The sequence below is a fragment of the Canis lupus genome, chromosome 13 (genome assembly GCF_011100685.1).
Source record: "Canis lupus familiaris isolate Mischka breed German Shepherd chromosome 13, alternate assembly UU_Cfam_GSD_1.0, whole genome shotgun sequence".
NCBI lineage: Eukaryota > Metazoa > Chordata > Mammalia > Carnivora > Canidae > Canis > Canis lupus.
In genome coordinates, this window is record NC_049234.1 from 24,418,653 (window position 1) to 24,425,788 (window position 7,136).

The window sequence follows — 7,136 nt, forward strand, 5'->3', positions numbered from 1 at the left end:
GTAGACCAGTGCTTCTCCAATTTAATTGCATCAAATCTGAAATACCATCTATTATAAGATGCACCATTAGTTTACGTAGAAGTTGTGTAGAAAACAATTTATGTAGAAGTTGTGTAGAAAACAATTTGCCAATTGAGCTGACAGGATACTTCCTTAACAGAAGTTTATCTTATACTTACTGAGTATTACTGAAATAATTCTTTTAGAATTACTATAGACAAATACTTTTTAATATATTATTCTTGGATGTATATCTATATATAAAACAAGTCATTCAAGAAATTTCTAAAACTTCTAAAACAGATCCCAACTCTTCTGAGTTACTTTTTATCTCAGAATAATTGATTCCCATATTTTCCACACAATATCATTATCTGTGCTACCAAGAATATGTTACTGTTTTAAGCATGATTCATTATTTTCTCCATGATTTTTATCCAAGCCACAGACACCTATTCTACAAGTGTTGATATATTCATGTAGGAAAAACAAGCACATCAAAACTGCCACCTAGATGACAGTGGTAGTAAGGTGCTTTCTAATCTTAAGATGTCAAAATTTGGAAGAAAAAAAAAGTGTGTTATAGAATCAGTGAAAAACATCATATGCCCACGAGGTTCTCTGTGGAGCCCACGGAGCTAGGGTTTTTGTGAGCCTTTGAGAAAGCTGATCTAGCCTGTTCAATCAAACTTGGATTAAAGCTAATGATAGCCAATCTATAGAATAAGTATAGAACCACCTTACCTCATAGCAGCATTGAAATCAGAAGGAAATCCCTGGAAAACACTATACACAACAGCATAGGACCTGGAGTCAGCTGGCTTCAGTTTTACATGCGTGTTTGACCACTTTCTTTGCTTGGATCGTGGGCAAGCTGCTTACTCTCCCTAAGGGTAGTTGCCTTGTCTTTGCAGTGGGGATAGCAATAGTGTGTCTTTCCATGTAAACTTATCTGAGGCTTAGATTTAAAAAAAAAAAAAATTCTAGAGGCACCTGAGTGGCTCAGTTGGTTGAGCCTCCAACTCTTGATTTCAGCTCAGGTCATGATCTCAGGGTCTTGAGATCAAGCTCTTTGTCAGGCTCCATGCTAAGCCCGGACCCTGCTTGGGATTCTCATTCTCTCTCTCTCTTTCTCTCTCTCTCTCCCCTCTCCTCTACCTTGTGCTCACTCTCTTAAAAAAAAAAAAAATTGTAAAGCCCTGACCACTGTCAGCAATCAACACATTTTAGCTATTATTACTTTTCCAGGCATTCATGACAAATAACCACCTTCCTCGATTTAGCTCTGAAAGAATTTTGGCTATTTCTGAGAATTAAAATGACTCTTACAGGATGAATGATTTCTGACGTGAAGAGGCTCCCAGCGATGTGCTGCGGGAGCTGATGATGATTACTGAGTGAGGTATTTTAAAAAGTACTTTTGGCAATGGCAGCATTATCAAAGTAAGTGCACGACCTCCCACGTGCCTATTATGAAAGCAGCTAGACTCATTTGCAAAAAGCACTTCTGGTGTGATTACTACTGTAGCCCTCTACACGGATAAAAATTGGATCGAAACTCATTTTCTGTATTCCATCCCTCTTATCTTCCAGGTCCAATCCATTGGAAGGTCTATGGCAAAATGTTGGCAGGGGGGAAAGTGTTGGCTTTTCTTAAAGCATGAATCTCACTTACTAAGTATTCAACTTGGGCAAGTCGATTGATCTTTCTGAACACAGATTTCATCTATAAAATCAGGATGAAAAAGTCCCTACCTCACAGAGTCTTTTGGCCATTCCATTATATACCAACAGATTTCAATGCATTCCCAGGCACGTAGTAAGTACTAAGCGTTGATGTTACCATTCTTATGGTTAGAATTAGAATTAGCATCACTACATTAATTTCTTACGTTGTAACAAGTTATCATAAACTTGGTAGCCCGAAACAACATGAATGTACCATCTTACAGTTCTGAAAGTCAGAAGACCAAATGGGTTTCACCAGGTTAAGATAAAGATGTGAGCAGGACTGGGTTTCTTCTGAAAGCTCTGGGAGAAACTCTGTTTCCTTGCCTTTTCTGGCTTCTAGAAGCCCCCTCCCATCCTCAAACCTAGCAGTACATCACTGTATCGCTCTGACATTACTTCTCCTGCTTTCCTCTTTCCCCGTTAAGGACCCTGTGATTACACTGGGCCCAGTCAGATAATCTCCCCATCCCAAGGTCAGATGATTAGCAAACTAGATGCCACCTTGCCATGTGACATAGCATATTCACAGATTCCAGAAAGGAAGACATGGGCATCCTTATGGGGCCATTTTTCTGCTTACCACAATTATCTTCCCTCTATCAATTATGTACGGCTGCATAACACAGCACCCCAAAAGGCAGTGGCCCAAAGTAACATTTTTCTCATGGTCTCTCTGGGTCAGCGATTTGGGCATGGCTTAGGGTCTCCCCTAGGTTAGAGCCAAGGTGTCTACTGAGGCTGTAGTCATCACAGGGCTTGCCTGGGGGTGATTGAATCCAAGCTCACTCATATGGTGGTTGGCGGAATCCAGTTCCTCATGGGCCATCAGCCAGAAGGTCCCTTCAGTACCTAGACACATGGACCACTCCACAGAGGGCTGCTTGCAATAGAGCAATCATCAGAGTGAGCGATCAAAATGGGAGAGAGGAGAGTGTGCTAACAGGACAGAAGTCGCAGTCTTTTGGGATCAAATCTCAGAAGTGACATTCCTTCACCTTTGCCATATTTTATTCATTAGAAGCAAATCACTGGGTCCAGCCCACGTTCAAAGGGAGGGTTTTTTCACATGAGCATGAATACTGGTGGCAAAACACATTGGCAGCCACCTTGGAAGCCTGCCTGCCACCGTCACCGTCATCGTTCCTGTCAAATCCATCTTCATCATCTGGTCACATTTGAGCCCAGCTCCATTTCCAACTAATTATAACAGAATTTCCGGAGGTGGAGCCCGGGCCCTGTATTTTTAAAGGCCTCCCTCTGTGATCTTGCTACGTAGCCATTATTGAGAGCCACAGCTCTGCACTCCGCCACTACTATGGTAATTCATGTACACTGCACTGTGACCGTCACTCTCTATTGGAAATCCTGTCACACTTTTCTGATCCTGGACAGCAGAGGGTAGAAGCTCTGTACTCTCTGACTCACATCCACCTCCTCGGATTTGTCTGTACCCATATCCGCACCTCACTCACTACTCACGCTCCTTCAACACTTCTTGGCTTACATCCCTCCCCAAGCATTGGGCTGTTTCCCCCTCTGTACCTTGGCAGATGCTGTTCTCTCTGCCCACAGTCCCAAGTGACGCCCAAGACACACCTACTCTTTTTTTAAAACATGTAATAATTATTGACCATATTCAAGGGAATGCTTATGCAATGTTTATGAAGATGTTTATTAAAGCATAAAGTACAAAGAACCACGATAAAACATCCATGACCCACCAATGAGCTCAGGCAGAAAATAGTGCCTTGAACTTTGAAGTTTCCTTGTGCTAATTCCATGGCCCATCCTTTTCACTCCTTCACAAAGGTCATCAAAACCCTAAATGCTGTGTTGATAATTCCTGTGCTCTTATTCAGAGTTGTAATACGTATGCTAATATCCCTAAATAACAAAGTGGATAATTGTGCACGTTGCATGGAATCAACGTGCATGGAACACCTAGTGTTCTCCTGAGTTTCACCCATTTTGTTCCTGATAGCTAAAATACACCCCTTTCCATCATTGTACAGCCACCAGTTTTTAAAAAATACATCTCAATTTATTTATTTACTATATTACTGGGATATAGTAAATAATGGATGGATCTGGGATACTTCCAGAATTTCTGCTATGGATGACATGCCTGCTAGAAATTATTGTCTGTGTCCAAAGAGGCTCATGTGAAAATGTTTCTCTGGGGAATAAACCTAAGAATGAATCTGATGGTCCTCTCAATATGTGATGCTCAAATTTATTAGATACCATCAGAGTTTTCCAACATGTTTACACCAATACACATTTCCTCTGCAAGTGATGAATGTTCCTACTGTTCTATATGCTTATCATCACTTCATATTGCCAGGCTTTTTAATTTTTGCCAGTCAAGTGGATCTGATTAGTGACATAATCACTAATGAGTGAAACATCTTCTTACATGTTTTTTTTGCCACTCCGATTTCTTCTTCTGTAAAGTGCTAGACGTGTCTTTTTTTCTGTTTTCCTAATGGCAATCCTATTAGTTTAGAGGAGTTATTTATGTATTTTAAGTCCTAATTATTATATTTTGTGGTTTGCCTTTCATCCTGTTTATGGTGCATTTTGCTAAACAGATGTTCTTTCTAAATATCATTCATTTGATTTGTCTTTCAAACTATGACCTTTATGTCTTCTTTAAGAAATACTTCCCTATGTAAGGTCAGAAAGTTATTCTCCTGCATTGTCTTCTAAAAGCTATAAAATTTTGGTTTTCCTTTTTCAAATTTGTAATCTCATGGGATATAATCTTATGTATGGTGCGAAGTAAATAATAAATTCCATCATTTTCCTATGGTTAGTTCATTATCAGAACATTATCGATTTAGCAACTGCGTTGTCCATCATTTCTATGTGGAAGCACAAGGTTGGTTGTTTTATAAATAAGGTTGACAATTACACATGCTTCACTTTCTGGGTTCCTGATTCTGTTTCATTTGTCAAATTGTCTATCACTGTACTGCATTATTTATTACAACTATTATACTTTTACAATGATCTTTGTCTGACAAGGCAAATTCTTCTTATTCTTTTTCTTAATTTTTTAATTTTTTAATTTTTAGAATATATTTTATTTATTTATTTATTTATTCAGAGAGAGAGAGAGAGAGAGAGAGGCAGAGACACAGGCAGAGGGAGAAGCAGGCTCCACTCAGGGAGCCCGACGTGGGACTCGATCCTGGGTCTTCAGGATCACACCCCGTGCTGCAGGCGGCGCTAAACCACTGCGCCACAGGGGCTGCCCCCCCCCCCCTTTTTAAAGAATATTCCAACTATTCTTTGCCCTCTGGGCTTCCAAAATTTTAGAGTCAACTAACATATTTGGGGTTTTAATTGTGTTTTGTTCTAGCTTTGCACAGTGGCAGTATAGTAGCCAATGAGGTTTATCCGAGGCGCAATTATTGCTAATTAAAAACTTCTCCTAATTGTGTTTTGTTCTGAATATTAACTTGTTTTAGAACTTGAAAGGATAGGTGATACTGAGAGAAATTGCTAGACACACAGGCATGCATGCATGAACACACATAAACACTCATATGGTGCAAAACCTACATTTATTCCCTCTGACAAACTAATCAGGTTGTTGACTCTTAGGGGCAGGGGCAGGGGTTCAGACCCACACTATTTAATGGGATCAGCCTGTCTCTGCTTGGGCTGCTGCTGACACCTGGCAGGAGTGCATAGTGACCTCTTGTAGCAAGATTTGTTTCTTCTGTCCTCCAAGGAGATTGGAGTCATTTCTTAGGCTGTGTGCTGTGCTGCAAAGAAATGGCAGTTCAGCATCTCCCAGAGAGATGCAGGGAGACGGGTATTCCATGTTTAGCAATCCCCAGCAGACTGTGCTTTAATGCCACAACTTTAACTACAGGGACTAGGCTACAGCTGCCAGAAGTAGGAGTACCAATCCTTCTATTTCCTCTCAAATACAAATAACTTGTTCATAGCACTTTATTTTCAGGTATAAACATGTTTTGCTTTTTAAAAAATTCTCTTCAGGGACACCTGGCCAGCTCAGTCAGTGAAGCATCTGCCTTCAGCTCAGGTCATTTTCCCAGCGTCCTGGGATCAAGCCCCATGTCCTCAGATTCCCAGCTCACCCTGGGGTCCACCTGTCCCTCTCCCTCTGCTCCTCCCCCTCACTTGTGCTCTCTCTCTCTTTCTCTCAAATAAATAAAATATTTTTTTAAAAATTTTCCTCAAAAACAAGTGTCACATAAAAAATATCCCATTTCTTAAGCACTTTATGTTTATAGTTGACAAAGTAGGAAAAAAATACTGCCAAAATTTCACTTTTTTGGGTAAAACAATAAGATATTTTTACAAATACTTATAAAAAGTCCCACATAGGGACACCTGGGTGACTCAGCGGTTGACCATCTGCCTTTGGCTCAGGGCATGATCCCGGAGTCCCGGGATCAAGTCCCACATCGGTCTCCCTGTATGGAGTCTGCTTCTCCCTCTGCCTGTGTCTCTGCCTTTCTTTCTGTGTCTCTTATGAATAAATAAATAAATAAATAAATAAATAAATAAATAAATAAAATCTTTTTAAAAAAATCCCACGTATTAGTAATTAGAATTGTTCCCAGGACACCTGGGTGGCTCAGTTGAGTGTCAGACTCTTTGTCTCGGCTCAGGTCTTGAACTCAAGGTTGCATGTTGGACTCTGCGTGGCACATGGAGCCTACTTGAAGAGAGGGAAAAAGATTTGTTTTCAATTGATTGAAGGATTTGGAAAGAGTTCTCAACTTTATGACATTAAGTCTTCTAATCCATAGATAGAATATGTTGCTTTATTTATTCAGGTTTTCTTTAATGCAGTTAACCAAGTTTCATAGTTTTGTCCTTAAAGTTGATTGATATCTTTTGTTAAATTTGTTCCTATTTGTATTTTCTCAATATTATTATAAACATTATTTTTAAAAATTTTACTATCTAGCTTTTTTTTTTTGTATGGAATTGTGGCTGATTTTATGTTTTCTATCTAGCAAGCTTGCTAAATTCTCTTATAATTGTAATAATTTGTCTATATGTTCTTTTGCATTTTATACAGAGACAGTAATGGAAGGTTTATTTCTTCATTTTCAATCTTCATAAATTATAAATTATTCTGGTCTTCCTACATTAGTCAGGATTTCCAGGAAAATGTTTAAAAAAATGTTGAATAGTAGGAGTGATTATAGCTATACTTTTCTTATACCTGATTTTAAAGGAAAGTCTCTATTCACCATTATATATGATATTTTATTTGTTCTTTTGAATATCCTATATAAGTATATATATATATATATATATATATATATATATATATATATAGAGAGAGAGAGAGAGAGAGAGAGAGAGAGAGAGAGAGATGTGTCTGAAGACCTAAGCACCAGGAGAGCCAAGAATGT

The 7,136-nt window shown here is 39.0% G+C and overlaps 1 pseudogene; it reads left to right on the plus strand.

Moving 5' to 3' along the window:
• The first annotated feature begins 5,093 nt into the window (after window positions 1–5,093).
• LOC119865453 lies at window positions 5,094–5,219 on the plus strand (annotated as a pseudogene).
• Window positions 5,220–7,136: the final 1,917 nt, after the last annotated feature.